Source organism: Ambystoma mexicanum, chromosome 1p (assembly GCF_040938575.1).
Source record: "Ambystoma mexicanum isolate Mex_15411 chromosome 1p, UKY_AmexF1_1, whole genome shotgun sequence".
NCBI lineage: Eukaryota > Metazoa > Chordata > Amphibia > Caudata > Ambystomatidae > Ambystoma > Ambystoma mexicanum.
Genome location: NC_090921.1, coordinates 693,684,432 through 693,701,039, shown reverse-complemented (window position 1 = coordinate 693,701,039; position 16,608 = coordinate 693,684,432). Strand labels below are relative to the sequence as shown.

The 16,608-nt window shown below is 49.7% G+C and overlaps 1 protein-coding gene across 2 annotated transcripts in view; it reads left to right on the top strand.

The window, feature by feature from the left end:
* The window catches only part of KHDC4 (KH domain containing 4, pre-mRNA splicing factor), a 316,330-nt gene that overhangs the window by 196,647 nt on the left and 103,075 nt on the right, over nucleotides 1–16,608 (top strand). The window lies entirely within an intron of this gene.

Here is a 16,608-nt window from a genome sequence, read left to right as displayed (position 1 = left end):
AAGGGAAGCCCCTAGGGAAACCCAGCAACAACAGGCACTTATTAAATTGTTAAAGGGGATAACTTGAAGACACTATGGAGAGTCAAAAAAATGACATCCATAAAAAGAGTAAACGATTCTGCGAGTGTGGAAAAAGGTTCCCACTCAGAGGTATTAAGGAACAATATCCCACTAGTAAAGCAAAAAGTTCTGGGGTTGACCCAGGTCAGGAAGATTTACCATTTCTATGAAAATCTTATCTAACAGGGAGCCGCTAACACCAAGACAAACTTGGCTGGAAGACCATTCCCAACGGGCTGTACTTCTTTGATGCTGCTGTAACTGAGTGCCAGGGATCAAGAAATCCCTAGTTGAGTGCAAAGTCTTTAAGCTGGACCAAAGCCCCAGGAACATCCTGAGGACCCAGCCGAACTAGGACAACCCAAGCTCGAGTCACCTTACCAGAGTGCTGGAGTCAAGGAGATATGGAAGCCCATACAGTGTCCAAGATCTGCGGTGGTGCTATTTGCCGGTAGCTGAAACTGCGAAGTGCCGCTGAATTGAAAAGAACCTGTGTTAGGGAGAATTCTAATTTGTGACAATTCCCTTCTACCATAGATACCCCCAGCTCTTTTGCTGGACTTTAGCACTTTTAATTTCTACCTTGGAGTGAGACCTTTTTCTCACTTATGTATTTTCTTTGATTTTAACACTGTTCCTTTTGGTTTTGGAGTCTGACAAACTCCATAGGCGGCATCTTTTTTTTTTGGTTTTTTCTTTTTTTACACAGTACCTTCAGTGCAAGTGGCACAGAGAAGTCCTCTGGATTTCTGCAAACGTTTAAATACATTCTCTTGGATAAACTACTGTTTCCAAGAGTAGTAAAGTGAAATTGACTTTACTTGCCTTTTTCTCTTTGTAGACCCAGCACACATTATCTTACATAGTGCTGGAGGGGTTACTTAGTATTTCCTTTGTCTACCTTCTCATGTAACATTGTTACTCTTACTACATTTAATGGCTGATGGCAGTGGTTTAATTTTCCTACCATTGTTGGTGTTTACTGCAGGCTGAGTCCTCAGCTGCAGTATTGCACCTATGGGTGCCCATTTTGTCAAAATGTCCCTGTTCTTTTTTTCACCATTTCTTTTTTTATAAGGTCCTTCTTGAGATTTACTCTGCGCACCAAACCAGGTTTGGTCCCTTGTTTGTTTTGTCTTTGGAGGGATTCACTGATTAAGCCCGCCTCTGGCTCCTGCGTGTCTGGTAGGGCAGGAAACGAGGGAGATTCCTGAAACTCCCTGTGCTTGGTCTCCTTGGTTACAGGAATGCACCCAAAGGTGATTGGCTGGCTGGCTGTCCTTGGAGGACAGCCACCCTGCTGTGATAGTGACATGATGCTTATAAAAGGGAGAAACTTGCATAAAAGGCCAGGTCTTTTGCAAGGAAGGCAGAGTCGACTACTGGACAAAGGAACCAAAGAAGAAACCCCTCCTGGACCGTTGGTTTTCCCGGTGACGCTCCAATGTTTGCATCGACTAGAGAAGCCCGTAACGGACGACTTCTTCTCTTGGTGGAACCACTGACCCCAAGACTAACTTGACTGGAACCCCTCTGCCTGCTGGCTGTACTTCGTCACTGCTACTGGATCCAAGTTCCAGGGTACAGGAACACCAGAATCCAGTGCATCGTTTTTAAGCCGAACCCAAGCTCAAGGAACATACGCTGAACTCCCTCGAGCAGGACTACCCAAGTGTTGGGTACGATTTTCACAGAACTGGTAAATCGTCCTGACCTGGGTCAACCCCAGAACTTTTTGCTTTACTAGTGGGATATTTTTCCTTAATACCTGCTAGGGAGATGCAATGTATCCCCTTTCACATTAAAACTGTAACAATTCTGTTACAGGCACAAGCTTAACTTCAAAGGCTGGTGGCAGTGTTACAGTGTTAGGGAGAATTCTCAAAAATGTGCTAATTCCCTTCACCTTCGAGACCCCCAGCAACTTTGCTGGATTTTGAGGACTTAATTTTGTATCTGGAGAGCGTGACCTTCCCCCAAACTCCCCCCCCCCCCTCCCCCCAAACTCTCATGTGTTTTGAAATGTGTTTTACTCTTGTGTTTTCTTTGGTTATGGAGTTTTAGACCACTGTTTCCCAGAGAAAATAAAGTGAAATTGACTTTACTAGTCTTTTCAAATTCGTAGACCCAGCACACCCTAGCTTACAATAGTTCTGGAGGGTTTACTTAGTATCCCCTGTGTCGAGATACTCATGTAGCAGTCAAATGATAACCTTTCCTCTCTAAATGGCTGGTGGCAGTGGTTTTACAACGAACTTCCTTGATTTTTCCCGACCGCGCACGCGGATAGCGTTAAATCGTAGGATTCATGTTTTTCAAGATGGCATCTGTGCCCCCATTGTTAAAACAGCTCCCGGTCTTCTTTTTTCACCATTTCTTTGTGGAAAGGTCCTTTTACAGTTTTGTTCTGCGCGCCAAACCATCTTTGGTTCCTTTGTTCATTCGCCTTTGGCACCAGAGTGTCTGGGTTGGGCAGGAAGTGAGGGAGGTGCCCAAAACTCCGTGCTTAGTCTCCTAGGAATTCCAAATGCACTCTGGTATGATTGGGTGGCTGACTGTCCGGCAAGGACAGCCACTCTGCTGGGTGAGTGACAGCTAGGCTGGAATGAATGGGAGAGAACTGAATAAAAGGCGAGTCTCTTGGCTCGGAAGGCAGAATGGACCACTGGAACGAAAGAACCGAAGACGAGCTTGAAGAGGACGGCTGCTGCAACTACGGACCTGGTTTGCCCGGTGAAGCCCTGCTGCAGGTCTGAATCGCTAAGTTCATCTCAACAGAGAAGCTCTGCAAGGACGACTTCTCTGTTTGAGTTGGTGGGACCAATCAACTCGACACTAACCCACCTGGATACGATTCTCGCAGCTGGTTGTATTTTCTTCAGAGTGCTGCAGGAAGCCGAATAACCAGGGAGAGGGACACCCGTTTGTGTGCTTTACGACGGCTACTGGAATAGAAAAATTACCAGTGCCAGCTTTTTGACCAGTCCCAGTGCAGTGCAGGAGGTCCCCCGACATCCTCCCTCTTGTCCCCACGACTGAGGCTCAGGAACAGAAGTCTTCAGCTGCATCTTTTTATTAATTTGTCAGGTACTGTGAAACGAGACTGAGAGTACTTACCTCTCACGGTGAAAGTGCTTGAAACTTTCGCAACTAGCAGGCCTATTCAGCTAGTGACCCAACATATAATTCTTCTCGTTACAAACTACTTCTGCGAACATCTATAGAGACTTTACCGTTTACTTACCAGAACCGGTTTTATCCTATCCATGTCATGGTCATGAAGTCAGGGGCACAGGCATGCAGAGGTCGCATGCACAAGAGACCTGGGTGGACACTGTCCTGGCGCCTTTCGCTCCACGGTCATGAACAAAAGTAAACAAGAACATCCATTTAACACCAAAAAGCTTTTATTATGGACATAGCACTTCAGATGCATTAACCTTGAACATTCAATCCATTAAGCAGCCCCAAATGTATTCTTGGATGTGGCTGCTAATGGATTGCCTTTGCACGTGCTCGCTCTGAGTGGCAGGGTGTGGTTGGTAACCTGGTCCTAATGGGCGTGCCCACGATCTCGGCTATATAAGCTGCCCCGATCCTCAAGACAGACGCTTCGTGTTATTCTGCACTTGCAAGCAGCGTAACGCTCACCGTCGCCTGAGTTCAGAATTACTTTTGAAGATCCTGCTTCCTGCCATCATACTTACCAACTGGGGGAAGCTATTCTTGCCTGTACATCTCTTCGGCGAACCAAGTATTCATCTTTACACTTTCCGGAACGCCAAAATCTTCATCTTGGCACCGCAGCACGACACACTCCATTGTCGACAGCAGCGCCTGCAAAGAAAAACAGAAGACAAGGTTAGACATCGAAAAAACAGTCAGTTTAAAGTTGCGCTTCGCCTTACTTCACGCTTTTCCTTAAACCATCACTTACCTGCTGTCGAACATTGCAGTAGCATCCATCTTCCATACAGCCGCGTCTTGCGTCTCACAGCTGCATTGAGGCCGCATTCCCATCTAAGGGAAAAAAACAGAAAAGATATTATTGCGGGCATAAATAGGAGCAACATATAAAGACATTAAACAGAACGCACAGCATCACAAGAGCTCAAGAAAGACTTACCAATCATAAGGGAAAGCATAGTTGCAGCTGGACTGGACTAATTCTTATTGGGGATTAGTGAAGGAACTAGATCCCATTTGACGCGCCCCTGCCAGAAGTAGCAGGACAGAGAGCTTATCTTCCATAATTCACAGGTGAGCTTTATGGGCCGGCATATGCTCACAGAAACCGTACTTTGGGGTGAAGGGTTCGAGAGGTACAACAATCACAGATTGGTGCACTCACACACTCTTATCTCCACGCAGGAGGAGTATCACCACGTACCACCGCTCACTGCTTTTCTACTGAGGGGGAGGCCTGAAGGGGGTGATTCATGGTCAGGGAGGGCTGCAACCATGCCCCAATGCCTCCGCAGAGAACAGGTGAGCGTAACAATCCAAGACTTACTCTTAAGCCCCCTCCCCTTTCCTCCATACTGCCTGGGCGTCCCTTCCAAGGAACCGGAGACAGAACCTTTTTCACTAGAAAAAACCACCTTTGCCTTTAAATTTAGAGGCGTGGGCCAGGGAGCATGTGTCGCCCTTACTCCGCCCTCCGTCGCCACACCTCCGTCCCCTTTTCTGCGTCGACAGGAACGGGCCGAATTCACCAGTGCTTCTAGGTTTGGCTTCGGCCATGTAATTCCACGCGCGGATACTTTTGTCTTTTTTGTCTTTTCTATCATTCAGGTACTCGGTTCTCAGGCGTCCCGCTCCTCCCCGGCGCATTTCGACTTCTACAAGGTTCAGCAGGTGTCCATCCTGCAATGGGCTCTTCCCAAGTTCAGACCCTCTACGTTGCCTTGGCCCAGACCACGGTTGGCAATCATGTTCGCTATGTGACTCGCTGTCCACGAAGGCGGTGAAGAACAGACTAGCCAGGTGGAGGGAGGTCTTCCAGAAGTTGCCTCCAGAGGATCTCAAGAACTTTGTGAAACATCGTCCAAGGTAGGGCCGATATTTTCCAGCGCACCCCACAAGGGAGACTCCTTCCCAGGGACCGGCCAGGTCCTTCCACCGGCACGTGCACTGAGGCTGCTTTAGCTACCCGCCCTTGGGTCGAGGGGTCCTCTGATCCTCCTGGACGCAGTGTCAAAGGACCGGAAGGTTCTTGTACCGGGCTTACACCAGAGGGGCTCTGCCCTTTTACTGGCGCAATGGCCGAAGGGCTCTGCCCTAACACCGGCAATACGTCCGAGGGGGGGCCTAAACATACCTCTACTGACCCTCGGGTCGAGGGTGTAGCACCTACCGGGCAGAGACCCGAGGAGCAGGGTAAGCCCAGTGATCCACACGTGAGAGTCTTGGACGAGGCCAGACCAGCGTGCTGGGCATCGCATCGCAGGCACATGGCAAGAGGCTGGACAAAATGGCCGCCGCAGACAACAGGAACACCCGTCCGCCATTCCACGAATTCGGCAAAGAACGAGTGTCAAGGTGGGACTGGTTGCAACCAGGTACGTGGCTTGGTCTACTCTTCATGTGCGCAGGGTAACTTTCCCATGCGTCCATATGGATTGGGTACATAGCGGCTCCAGCAGTCCTACGCTACCCTGTCGGTACCCCCTACCACCTCTTCGGCCAGTGAGGAGGTGCTCTTCAACAAATTCTTCGCCCTCATGAGGTCTTCGCAGATGGGCGCTATCAAGGATGCAGTCAGGGAAGTCCTCTCCGCCATGCTAACTGCACCACAGACTCCTCCATCGGGCTCGCTGACCCTGGTGCAGCTGCTTCCTCCGGCTCCACAGCCTACTCCGCAACCTCTGCCGCCTCCTCTGCCTCTGGTACCCCATCCACCACCTCCATCTACCCATCCTCCACAAGATCCTCTCAATCCGCAGGACACGGATGACGAGGAGGTGGATCCAGACACGCCATCCTCAGCCAGGGCCTTCAATGAACGTCTTGCTGGCCTAGCGGAGTACCTGGGACTCCCTCAGCCCGAGGTCGAACAGCCAGCAGAGGGGATTGAAGTCCTCACAAGACGCCCCTCTGCTAACACTTCATCTCCCTTCATCCACTTGCCACCATCCAACCTCCCCATGCCCGCAATCTCGGCCTCCACCTCGACTCCTCTCTTCTTCTCCAACCACATCCCTCTAGCCTCTTGAGCCTGTAGCCACCACCTCTCCAACATCCATTCCTCTCTCACATTCCATGCTTCCAAACTCCTAATCGCTTCCCTTATTTTCTCCCGCCTCTTCTACTACTCCTCCCTCCTATTTGGACTCCCTGTCTCTCACCGAACTCCCCTAAAATCCATCTACCACTCCTATTCGTACTGTCTCCTCGGCCCTCGATATCTCCCTCTCCCTCTCCCTCTCCCTCTCCCTCTCCCTCTCCCTCTCCCTCTCCCTCTCTCTCTCTCTCTCCCCCCCTCTCTCTCTCTCTCTCTCTCTCTCTCTCTCTCTCCCCCCCTCTCTCCCTCCCTCTCTCTCTCTCTCCCCCCCTCTCTCCCTCTCTCTCTCTCTCCCCCCTCTCTCCCTCTCTCTCTCTCTCTCTCTCTCTCTCTCTCCCCCTCTCTCCCTCTCTCTCTCTCTCTCTCTCTCTCTCCCTCTCTCCCTCTCTCTCTCTCTCTCCCCCCCTCTCCCTCTCTCTCTCTCTCTCTCTCTCCCCCCCCCTCTCCCCCTCTCTCTCTCTCTCTCTCTCTCTCCCCCTCTCTCCCTCTCTCTCTCTCTCTCTCTCCCCCCTCTCTCCCTCTCTCTCTCTCTCCCCCCCCCCTCTCTCCCTCTCTCTCTCCCCTTGACTGGCTTCCCTTCCTCACAACTGAAATTTCAATTCCTGTCTTGTCTGCAAATCTCTCCATGACTGCCCCCCCCCACCTTTCCTCCCTCCTCTCATTTTACTCCCTCTCCTGCTCTCTCCGCTCAGCAAACCTCTACCTCCTCACTGTACCCCCAGCCCCATGTGCCTCCTCACGCTTCCGCTCCTTCCAACTCTTGGCCCCCTACACTGGAACTCCCTCCTGCTCTCCATCCGCTCCACCCCTACCTACTCATCCTTCTGCCAGTCCCTGAAAGCCCATCTTCTTCACTCCCCCCTGACTTCCGTTCCCCTCCCCCTTCTAATCCTTGCCCTCCCTCCTTCCCCCATCCTCTCCCCCACTGACCTTAAATTGGTAACTAATGCCACTTGGGGGCATTGAGGACACCAGATCACTCCCCCTTCCCCTCCCTCAACCTAAAATCAGATACCATAACTCCCTTCACCTACCCCCTCCTCTACCCTCCCCCCACTATCTCCCCCCCTTCTAAATTGTTCTACATATTGTTCTAATGACCGGTTACAAGTTTGTAAATATGCTTCTCTCACTTTTGTACCTGTTACACTGTAAAGCGCTTTGGCTTAAAGTGCTATATAAATTCAATAAACATAAAAGCGAGGATTACACTGCAAACCGATGTAGTCTCCCTGGCCAAGAAGGGATGGCTCAAGCCCCACTCAGTCCAGCCGGTCAATCGACGCCTGGACGCCAAGTACAGGCAAATGGAGGGGGGACACACTCTTGCTCTCGACCCATCCTCAGCCACACTCCTTGTTATCGCTGCGGCATCACTTTACTTCAAGCTTCAGTCGTCCTCAGCCTCCTCCACTGCGGTGCTGATAGGCAAGGAGGAGAAGATCTTGGAGGCTTACGGCAAGATCTGCTCCAACGCCTCCTTGTACCTGTGTCAGGCCAACGCAGATGCCATGCTGGCTGCCGCCAGCCAACGGTTATGGTGGGAAATTATAGACTTCCTCCTTGAATTCCCCTCTCAATGCCAATCATGCTTTAAGGCAGGGCTAGTGAGGCCAAGCTCGTGGCACATGACCTCATGGAATCCGCTAAAGCGCATATCGATGCCTCTGGCAGTGCCATCTGCATTGCCACGGACATGAGGCGCACAGCCTGACTCCGGGCAACGAAATACAACCCGGATGTCCAGGAGCGCATCCTAGATCTCCCGTTCGGGGGGAGGGGGGCTCTTCCACTCCTCTACGGACAAAGAGCTGGACAAAAAGAACAGCTCACAAACGGCAAAGTACTTGTCCATTCTTACAAAGACCACGCCCAAATCTTACACCCAATCTCAGCAGCGCTTAGAGAACGGTCGTATATATGGAGGGTTCCGCAGCTTCCAGGAACGCAGATCCAGGCAGCCGGACCAATCGCCGTCTCAGAGCTGCCGCAAACAACAAAAAGGGGGGCGGGGGGGAGTAAGGGCTTTTTCCAGTCCCCCGCCTCAGCCTTCGAGGGAAAGGCATGACACGCCCCTTCGGGTCCACATGTCTCTGGTGGGGGCAGGCTTGCTCTCCATGCACATTTCTGGTGCCAGAATTTCGCGGACCCCTGGATCCTCTCTGTAGTATCCAGGGGGTCCCGCCTACCCATCTCAGCCTCTCCTCGCCTCCCCTTCTCTCCCACAGTTTGGGACAGCAACTCTTTTGGCGGAGATCCGGTTGCTTGTAGAGAGCCAGGCAGTAGCGGAAGTTCCAGCGAGGCTTTGGCTTCTACTCCAGGATTTTCACCATTCAGAAGAACCACCAGGCGGGCCTGAGAATTGTGCTGGGCCTTTCAACCCTCAACCTCTCCTTACCCCTGCAAAAATTCAAGATGGTTATGCCAGCTTTTATAGCGAAGACATTGAACAAGGAAGACTGGATGTGCTCCCTAGACCTGAAGGACGCGTACCTACATGTCCCAATTTGGCAGCCCCATTGTTCTTTCCTACGGTTCAGGATCATGGGCTACCATTTCCAATACAAAGTCCTTCCGTTTGGCCTCAACTTGGCCCCTTGGGTCTTTACCAGGCTCATGAACGCTGTAGCGGCCCTCCTCGGAGCGCAGGGCCTCCATCTACCCATACCTTGACGACTGGCTCGTCAGGTCTACATCTTCGGAGGTGGTTCACCACTCGTCCCATGCCCTTATGAACACACTGCTCGACCGGCGCTTCTCGCTCTACCTCAAGAAGTCACAGCTGCTCCCTATGCAGACTGATATTCCTGGGACTCATTTGGGACACGTCCTGAGAGGGTTTTCCCGTCGGAAGACAAGATCTCGGCCATCAAGCGGGCCACCGGCCACTTCCTCAGCAGAGAAGTGACCACGGCATGGCGGTACCAAAATCTCCTGGGTCTACTAGCGGCGGTTCTGTTAGCCATGCCCCACACGAGACGAAGGATGAGAAGGCTTTAGCTGCACTTCACGGCCTCATGGAATCGGGAGCGGGGCTCGCAATCAGAGATCAACATTCCTCCATCTCTCCACCCGGACTTAACATGGTGGTCCATGGACTGCAACCTACGGACGGGTAAGCCCTTTTGGCCGCCATCTCTGCAGGCCACCATCACCACAGACTCCTCGCTCGAGGGCTGGGGAGCCACCCTGGACGATCTCTCGGTCCACGGCACCTGGACCTGACCGGAGCAGGAATACCACATCAACAGGTTGGAGCTGAACGCCATCTGGCTAGCGCTCAGCATTCTTCCCACTTCTCAAGGGCAAGGTTGTCCTCATCCGGACAGACAACTCGACCAGCATGTACTATGTTAACAAGCAGGGAGGCACCAGATTACCGTCCTCTGTGCAGCCAGGCGATCAGCATGTGGGAATGGGCCCTGGAAAACAAAATCTACCTCTCTGCAGGCCACCTCCCGGGGGAATCCAACCTGGAGGCGGACAGGTTCAGCAGGCTGGGAGTGGACAATTACAAGTCGCAGCTAAACAACCTCGTTACTCAGATCTTCAACAGGTGGGGTCATCCCCACGTGGATCTCTTTACCATCTGGCACGACAAGAAGTGTCCCCAGTTCGCATCCTGGCAAGAGATGGGCCCCGGCTCGCTGGGCGACGCATTCCACCCACAGTGGACTGGCATGAAAGCCTACACCCCCTCCCCAATCTACCCCCCCCCCCCCGCGCCTCTGATACAGAGTAATTTGCAAGATCAAGTAGTCTCACCGACTCCTCATCATTCTGATGGCTCCATGGGGGCCGGCCAGGCCATGGTTTTCGGAGCTCCTCAGCCTCTCGGATGTGCCACCTATACACCTTCCGACGGGCCCAGCAGAGCTTCTGGCACAGCAGGGGGGCAGAATCTGCCACCCCGCGCCCGGGAAACTAGCCCTCGCAGCGTGGTACCGGAGCAGGTAACGCTTCGCACCTTAACCTCTCAGGCCAATCTGGAGATCATACAGGGCGCCAGGAGCAAAGCCACCAGGGCCCAGTACAAGAGCAAATGGACCAGGGAATGCAGGGAATTGACCCACTGGCCTGCAATTTGGACGATGTGCTCTTTTATGTTCTGAACCTATTCCTTTTTGCGCCTTCTTTAAAGTAGTCTGAATGCCTTAGAATCTTGAGTATAGTATTGAAGTGTGTATATCTAACTGCCTCCTTCTAGTGAATGTTTTATAACTGAATGTTGAATAAATCAAGTGTTTAACCATGAAACCTTGAGTGGAAGTGTTTATTCGAACACCTGTGATTGTACACCTCTGTGTAACATTACAGCTCACATTCCATCTTGAGATAAGCCTGGCTGCTCCGCTCTGCTACCAAAAACTGTGTAGTACAGACTTATACCAAAGGTTGGTTTTGCTTACACCTGTAGTCCTAGTTGTGTGTAGTGGTCCCAAAGGGTACTGCATACAAACTCTGCCTAACGGGCAGTGATACCTTGTTTTACTTTTGTGTACCTTTACCGTGGTCTGTGTTCACAGCTGCAGTAAAGGCGCGTAAGGGTGCTCATTTTACCAATATGTCCCCTGTCTTCTTTTTTTGTCATTTTAGTGTTTCGTCATTTCTTGTTCCTTCCCCTGACTTCCAGGGCGGGAAATTCCTTTGTGATTTTTCTTTTTTTAATTTTTTCTTTTTTTTATTTATTATATCTTCGGTGGGAGTCCCCCGGACTCCCCGCCCATGCTCCAGTCTGTCTGTAAAGGCAGGAAGCGAGGGAGGAGTTCAAACCTCCACAGCTCTTTGTCTTCCACCTTGCTTGAATGGGGACAAATCCCAGTGGGGGGGGCTGGCTGTCCTTCTAGGACAGCCAGACCACCCCTTGTAAAATGAGTAGACCATGCAGAGGGTGTGCTGTAGTTCCTGTTAAATACTGCAAACCTGGAAGTTGAAGAAAAGTTGACCACTGGAACTGAAACCGAAGAGGATGATGAAGGAAAAGGCTGAAACGATTTCCAGTGACCGGAGAGCCTGCTGTTTAACCAGAGCCTGCCCTTCCTTCTAATCGACCTGGGGAATCCGAAAACGACCCAGAACCTGGTGAGACCCACAAGACTCAAGAAGACCTGCATTTTGAGCCATGCCACGTATTGCTGCGACCTTGCGGTGCTGCAATACCCCAATACCCTGGGACCTTGTGCCACTGGCGGTGCACGGTCTTCCGAATCTGGCTGAAACTTTGTGGGCACCCTGGTGGATCTCCAGAGACACGAATTGAGTCTGCAAAGTCCCCTCAACACAGTGCTGGACCTTTTGTAACGATGAGAATTCAACCATGATTTTCTGTCTTCTGTGCTCCTTGGAAAAGGCGCCAAATCCGCAGAACCGCATTCAGCCGCGAGGGAAACTTTGCCTAGAGCCTTCTTCATCGTTCCCTGCTGCAAAGTTCCTTCTGAGGTCTTGTTTTCAGTCACCTGAAGGAATCCACTGACCAGGTATTTGGCTGCAGACCCTGAAGTCCTCCTGCTGTAAAATCTTCAATGCTGAGGTACTGTTGGCTTGGGTATGTACTAAGTTTCTTAGGATTTCTGTGTAGCTGTGGGGTGTTTTCTCTCATGGGAAGGCCTCATTCAGTGCACCCATTCCCACTGCTAGAATCCTGCTGGAGCCCCTGGACCCTCTTCTAACTCTAGAGTACTCTCCCGTTTGCCTAGTTTTCCTAATGAACTCTGACTATTTCTACTAAAGAACCTATTCTGACACTGCCTGTTGGTCACTAGTCCTAGTGAACCACCCACTCCCCCTCCCCCAGCCACCCTTCCCCCTTCTTCCACCGACAACACTCGTCTTCCAAGAATAAGGGAAAGAATTTGAAGGGATTGTGCCTGTTGGGCAAGATTGTATGCAGTATCCTTTGGGTGCACTACAATAATCCTGAACTCCTGGCAGTAGGGACCCAAGCTTTGGTGTAAGTCTGAACAACACAGGTTGGTAGCGTGGTCGAGCAGCCAGGCTTATCTCAAGAGGGGTCAATGTGAGCAGTAATGTTGTGACGCAGTTTCACATGAATGGTTATCCAAATAAACACTCAAGGTTTCCTGATAAAACAATTATTAATTTATTTCACAATCAATTATATAAGCCTTCTTCAGAAAGGGTGCAAAGCATGTAACACTTAAGTATACTTCAGAACACACCCTGTTTCTCTAAATCAAATGACACCCATTGGGGATGGCACACAGGCACTTCCTACACCCTGAGATGACTTAAATAGCTAGGACACTGTGGACATTGATTTATCACTGATACATTCAGAGCAATACTGAGCAATACTGAGTTGGGTGAAAAAGATAGAATAGAGGAATAATAAAAAGGTTAACAAAACTCAAAACCTGGCAAGTACTTCAACAACTTCTCAAGCACAAAGTCGAAGATAAAGAGGAGTCTCTCGGAGAACCACGACAGCCAATGTTAATTGCACAATGTCAAGGGGTACTGAAGATCTTCTTTGCTGGTGGGTAAAAGGTCTTGCACAATGTTTGTAGAAATGTTTGTTGTAAAATGGAACACTTGAAGGGCAAAGCTTTAGCAACTCTGCAAGATAACCAAGACTGGTCTCAACTGAGAGCAAGTAAGGCTACACAACAAGAGATCAGTTCTCTTGGACTTTACAGTACCTCTGGTTAGAAGAAATGGTTCCTGCTGTCTTCCGTTCCTGGGCCTCAGTTGTGGGGACAAGAGGGAGGACGTCTGGGGACTCCTGCTCTGCAATGGGAAGGTCAGCGGCAGCAATGGGCAAACTTAAATTCAGCGGTTCTTCAGTGTTTCAGCTCCTCGCGTCTGACTGCAAATAGCAACACCGCGGTTCTCGGATACCACGTCAGACATTCCTTGCTTCTGGGGGTCCAGCACTCTGAGTGGCTCAGGCTTGATCAGTCCTGCAACAGGAAAGTCCGGAGGATCTTCCTAGCGCTCTGGTCCGACTTAAAAGCAACGCACAGAATCTGGTGTTTTTCTCCCTGGCTCTTCGGTTCCAGCAGCAGTGGAAATGCAACCAGCTTCCAGAGGATGTCCAGGCGGGCTTACTTTGGAGTTGATTGGTCCCACCAACTCAAAGGGAGAAGTCGTCCTTGCAGAGCTTCTCCAGTCTAGGCGAATCCAGAGCTTCAGCACAGCAGCAGGGCTTCACCGGGCAAACCAACGGTCCAGGTGTTGCAGCAGGCGTCTCTTCAAAGTTCTTTTGGATTCCTTCGTCCAGTTGTTGACTCTGCATTCCAAGCCAAAAATCCTTGCCTTTTATCCGGGTTTCTCCCATTCATTCCAGCCTAGCTGTCATTCACACCTCAGGGTGGCTGTCCTTGTCGGACAGCCATCCAGCCAATCACCTTTGGGTGCATTCCTCCAACAAAGGGGATCAAGCACAAGGAGTTTCGGGCACCTCCCTCACTTCCTGCCCCTGCCAGACATACTGGAGCCAGAGGCGGGTTTCACTTGTGAAGCCTGCCAAAGACAAAACAAGCAAAGGGACCAAACCTGTTTTGGCGCGCAGAGTAAATCGCAAGGACTCCCTGTGCTTAATCCTCTTGGTTGCAGGAATGCACCCAAAGGTGAATGGAGGACAGCTACCCTGCTGCGGGAGTGACCGCTAGGCTGCGAATAAATAGGAGCAACTTGCATATGTAGGCGAGGCTTGGACCGTTGGTTTGCCCGGTAAATCACTGCTGCACTGCTGAAGCTCTGAATTCGTCTCGACTAGAGAAGTCCTGCAATGGACCCATCAACCCCAAAGCAAACTCTTCTGGACATCATCTCGGAGCTGGCTGTACTTCTGCTCGAGGAACCGATTGCCAGAGAGAGGAACACCAGATCGGGTGCATCGTTTTTAAGTTGGACCAGAGCTACAGGAAGATCCTCTGGACTCCCATGTAGCAGGACTGACCAAGCCTGTGCCACCTCAACAGAGTGCTGGACACCAGATGCAAGGTGATGCATAAAGGTATCTGAGAACCGCAGTGGTGCTGTTTGTGAAAGGCACGAGAAGCTGAAACTGCTAAGTGCAGCTGATCTGGTTTGCCCATTGCTGTCGCCGATCTCCAATTCATAGTACAGGGGTCCCCAGATTTCCTGCCTCTTGTCCCCTACAACTGAGGCCGAGGACCAACCGGATCTGCAGACCTACACAGGTACAGAAACCAGCTGGAAGCAGTTATCCTCAAAGCAAAGGTATTGTAAAACTAAGGGGTTGCTTACCTCTTGTTGTGTAGCCTTGCTAGCTCTCAGTTGAGACTTGTCTTGTTTGCTTTACAGATTTGCCTGCAGATTTACCCCTCACAAGCCTCCCAGCATGTGTCCCTACAGTGATTTAATTTTCTTCAAAGACTTCTTAAACTTTGTGCATGACTTTTACTTCGCTACCAGAAGTGCTTCTTTTCACCTAGACTTTTGCTCCATTAACATTGGTTGTCGTGGCTCTCTGAAAGACTCTTCTCACCTCTGACTGTGCTTTAACTATTCCCCAGGAAAGGGTTAACTTACTTTGCATTGGAGGGTTAAAAAAGTACTTAACTGTTTAAGAATGTGTTAACCATGGTTTTATTCCCTCCTCTTTTCCTTTTGACACTTTGTGCCAGTGATATTTCAATGTCCACAGTGTCCTAGTTATTTGTCACCTCAGGGTGTAGCAGTGTCTGTGTGCCATCCCCAATGGGTATCTACTGATTAATTGAAACTGTGTGTAGTTTTGAAGTAGGTTTGTGTTACATATATATTGCTCCCTTCTAAACAATGCTTATTCAACTGACTGTTAAATTAATAAATAAATGTTTAATACAGAAACCTTGAGTGCAAGTGTTTGTTTGGATACTTCTCACGGTGAATCTCTGTGTAATAACCCTACTGCTCACATTGACCCCTCTTGAGATACGCCTAGCTGCTCAGTCACTGTGTAGTACATGCTTATACCAAAGGTTGTGTTAACTATTGCCAAGAGGACAAGGCTGGTGCAGTCTCCCACAGGGTACTGCATACAATCTTGCCTAATGGCTCCACTCATTCAGGATAGAAAGGTCCAGAAGTCCAGCAAAACGTGTTTGGGCTCTCACTAGGAGGGGATGAAGCATAAAAATGATAAATCCCCATAACAGCCTCCATTCACGAACCTAAAGACTGACAGAATTTGGGTGGACTAGGGCTGGACTTGGTTTAGAATATGGTGCTGGGTGCCTTTATAATTATATGGCTTAATATATGATATGACTTCAATCTATGATAGCATCTTTCTCCCTACTTAGTTGCATTCCATGTACAAGTCTGTTAAAATAATTTAAAGTAGTGGGTAACACCATAGAAGTGACCGAACTGTGATTTGTTTATTACGCGCTTAGAAACCTTCAGTATTAATCATGTTATAATTAACCAATTATAATGCTATGTTTGAATTTTTACTTAACTGATTACAATGTTACACTAAGGCACACTTTCATGTGCATATGTTTTTTAGCGAGCAATGAAAAACTGACAGAAAACTGTATCTAGGTTCAGGCCTTTAGTTAATATAAGATTGTTAATTTTAGAACACGTCTGTGTCTTTTACTTGCCTGTTAAGTTAGCTGCACTACACAAGTCTTACCCCTTCAGCCTTACTGCTTGGACATTCCTACATATGTGAGTGGTGTTGCTCTACTGGGGTTGCCGGAAGCCTTGCTTAACCTTAGTTGTGCTTTTCCAGGTCTTACCCCCAAAACCTTCCTAACACGTGTGTAGAGCTTAATGGACCCATTGTAGCTAAGCTAGCTGGTTAGCCTGGTGACGCGATAACTTGCAATAGTATTCTGCTTCCATATAAATCTTTAGTACTGCACTGTGTTGCTTGAAATGCTACCGATTTGCTTGGCAAAAGAAAATGATGAATTTTGTCGTCATTTTATTTTTTTTTGTATAGAATTTTGGAAGCTGGTAGTGGATGAAATTTCCTGGAAGTGAAAGCAAAAAAACTTTAATCGGATTTTATTATGTCATAAGCACTTGTAACGCGCACGTACACCCAAGGGCATCTTGGGGCGGGGATGTACACAGTACAACAGAAGCACCCACCAAAACCAGGAAAAAAACTGTTTTTAGCTGGCAACGAAAAGCAAGTGATTCTCGATCAGCCTAAGTTGAAGGGGGAGACTGTTCCATAGTGTACTTGCAGCCACAGAGAATGCCTATCCACCCATTGTGTTTTACCGGGAGCCAAAGCAGACCATGTAATACTGAGCTGATGTGAGAGCCATAAGGTGTGT